The sequence below is a fragment of the Helianthus annuus genome, chromosome 16 (genome assembly GCF_002127325.2).
Source record: "Helianthus annuus cultivar XRQ/B chromosome 16, HanXRQr2.0-SUNRISE, whole genome shotgun sequence".
In the NCBI taxonomy this organism is placed as follows: domain Eukaryota; kingdom Viridiplantae; phylum Streptophyta; class Magnoliopsida; order Asterales; family Asteraceae; genus Helianthus; species Helianthus annuus.
This window is the reverse complement of record NC_035448.2, coordinates 134162101-134165046: the sequence shown is the minus strand read 5'-3', so window position 1 is coordinate 134165046 and position 2946 is coordinate 134162101. Positions and strand designations below refer to the sequence as shown.

Genomic DNA, 2946 nt, shown 5'->3' with positions numbered 1-2946 from the left:
TGAAAACCCTGCTCAATCAACCATTGGTTATCGCTGGTAGCCCGGGAAACCAAAGCCTTTAAGCTTTCCTTGTCCTCATCAAAGGCTTTTTGAGCAACAGACAAAGCCTCCTTACCCGCCTTTAGCTTCAACCGATCGGCCTCAAAGCTTTTCTTAAAATCACTCATTTCAATCTCATGCTACTTAGACAAATCATCAACCTTTTTTGACCAAGCCTCTTCTTTCTCAGCAAACCCACTTATCTCCTTCTTTATCGCGGCCATTGAAGACTTCATATTATCTTTCTTCTTAGAAAATTCTTTATATTCCTGCATCCTCTGACGAAAACGGGCAATGCCCTGAGGAAGCATGGCAGCAAGGTTGCAGGTACTCAGAATCATGCGAGATAACATCATGTCATCATCCATCTCAGAAATAGTATTATGAACTGAAGGAGGAGCAATGTGACTCAGAGCATCTTCACAAACAGCAGCATCCTTGAAACTGTCATCAATTTTCACCGACCAACCTGGCACATAAACTGCATCCGGATCCAACCCTTCAACATCCCTGCTCGAAGAACCATGAACAGGGGTAGCAATAACCTTTTTGGCTGAAGCCTTTTTGCCATGAACAACCAGTTTCTTCTCTTTTTCAGAACCCACTTCAACACCTTGATCCCCAGAAGCTTCGATATCATCGCTCAACTCCACCGGTTCAGTAGAGGTGGATTGAGGAACACCCTTCAAACGACGGGTAGATCGCCGGGTTGAAGCCTTGGGAACAATAGGTTTGGAAAAACCCTTCACATTGGAAACACTAACATAACCCGAACCATCGAACCTTTGTTCAGCAGTCCTAACTACAACGTTTTCATCAGGAACAGATGGGACATCCTCATACACAACATCAGAAGTGTCGTCACTCTTGATAAAATCCAGGGCAGACTGTAAGGTCCGCTTTTCCATAAAAATAATGGTTTACTTAAAAATAAATAAACTAAAGACATCAAAACACCAAATTTGATACATAATGAAATTCTTACAAAAATTGGGCATGACCCGTTCGTACAACGAACGTGCCCCCTGTTTTTAACACATTAAACAAACGACAATCTACGACCCATTTCAACTTTAAACTTCCTAAAACGAAGACAACAAGTTTTCAGTGTATGACTTCTAACAAGATCGAACAAAGTAACAAGACATGGACCCAAAAAGTGTGCATATAAACTAGCAGAAGCGCTTGGTATAATAAGGCATGAACACGTGCTCGCTCCATATCTGCAAATCGCCTAAAGTGGAGTTTTACCTACATTAACAATCAAATTTTAAAAGGTTAGTTATCACACTAGTTAAATCATAATCCTTTCGTTTTAGCCCCATCCATACAAAAACATTCATCCTTTTACGCATTCGACTACCCAAATAGTTGGGTTAGGCATAAACACTCTCATTGAGAGTTAAGCATATACATTCGACCCATTTAATTGGGTTTGGCATAAACACTCTCATTGAGAGTTAAGCATACACATTCGACCCGTTTAATTGGGTTTGGCATAAACACTCTCATTGAGAGTTAAGCATACACATTCGACCCGTTTAATTGGGTTTGGCATAAACACTCTCATTGAGAGTTAAGCATACACGTTCGACCCGTTTAATTGGGTTTGGCATAAACACTCTCATTGAGAGTTAAGCATACACGTTCGACCCGTTTAATTGGGTTATTTACTTTCAACATTACTCTTCGTTCTATCCGCATAACGGATTAAGCTTTCAACATTCATTATAGCATTCGAAACTACCCGTTCAAACGGATGGCATTCATCTCTACTTGACACGATTTAATTTAAATCGGTCAAAATGTATAGCTTAACACAACTTTCGTTAGCATACCCAAATCCACAAGGATTTGTTATTTACTTGCCATTTTACCACGATTGTCATACAAGGATAGTTCTACATCAAGTTAAGTAAAAAGAGAATTTAACAAAGATCTGTATGCAACGGAACATACCTCGGTCTTGCGTGCCTTCCGTTTTCCTAGTGCTTGTACCTTCTTCCTTCACGCCTACATTACAACGTTCATTCATTCATTTAGTTCATCTACTTCATTTTACCATTTTTCCAAGTTACCCATAAATTCAGTTCTTAAGCATTTCATCAAACACTTGGTAGGCATCATAATTAAGGTATGAGGTACAAGTCTCTAAAGCACATTTTTACTAGTTCATCATCACCCAACATTCATATTTATTCTAATTTTGCATAACTAATTCCTCCTTCATCAATTTATCTAACATTCAAGCATTACAAAACTAGATCATATATACATCAAGATAACATACAATCACCATCATTATGATCTTCATAATCATAACACAATTTCACAAAGTGGGTTTTCAATACAATCTTTCATGCAACCTAAAATCACACATGATTCTTGTTCTAGGAGGCAATTCTAACTCAAATTTCCCATATATGGTACAAGAAATCGAGATTGGTTGAACCCCTCATTCTATAATTCGTGATTTCAGAAAATTAAGCTTACCACTTCAATAATCGAGTTTAGATGAGTGTAAATCGAAGTTCATGCATTGGATTATTGTTGAATTTCCTCTTCAATTTGCTGAATTTGGAGAACAAGGGTTTCACCTTGTTCTCCTTCTGCTTGATCGATCCAACCCCACGCACAGGATGTGTGTTTGTGGGTTTACCCACTATAAATCCTTATTTATTAGAACTTTACACATTACCCCCCTTATAAGTTGTTAAGTATTTAATTCAAGCATTATTTCAAATTTTTAACTTATTTCTTATCATAACCCATCAACTAGGTTACTTTTTTTTTGTTCATTTTCATTTATTTTAATTGGTAACCGGTTTTTGGGGCGTTACAAGTCTACCCCCCTTAAAGGAGGTTTCGTCCCCGAAACCTTTCTCATTCCAACTAGACCACTTCTAC

The 2946-nt window shown here is 38.1% G+C and overlaps 1 long non-coding RNA gene across 1 annotated transcript; it reads right to left on the bottom strand.

The window, feature by feature from the left end:
* Nucleotides 1-1144: 1144 nt before the first annotated feature.
* LOC110917729 lies at nucleotides 1145-2666 on the bottom strand. The gene is made up of 3 exons (XR_002580816.2): nucleotides 2533-2666; nucleotides 1999-2052; nucleotides 1145-1290 (listed from the first exon to the last, which is right to left on the bottom strand). It is a non-coding gene; the product is annotated as an uncharacterized LOC110917729 (long non-coding RNA).
* Between the last annotated feature and the right edge of the window lie 280 nt (nucleotides 2667-2946).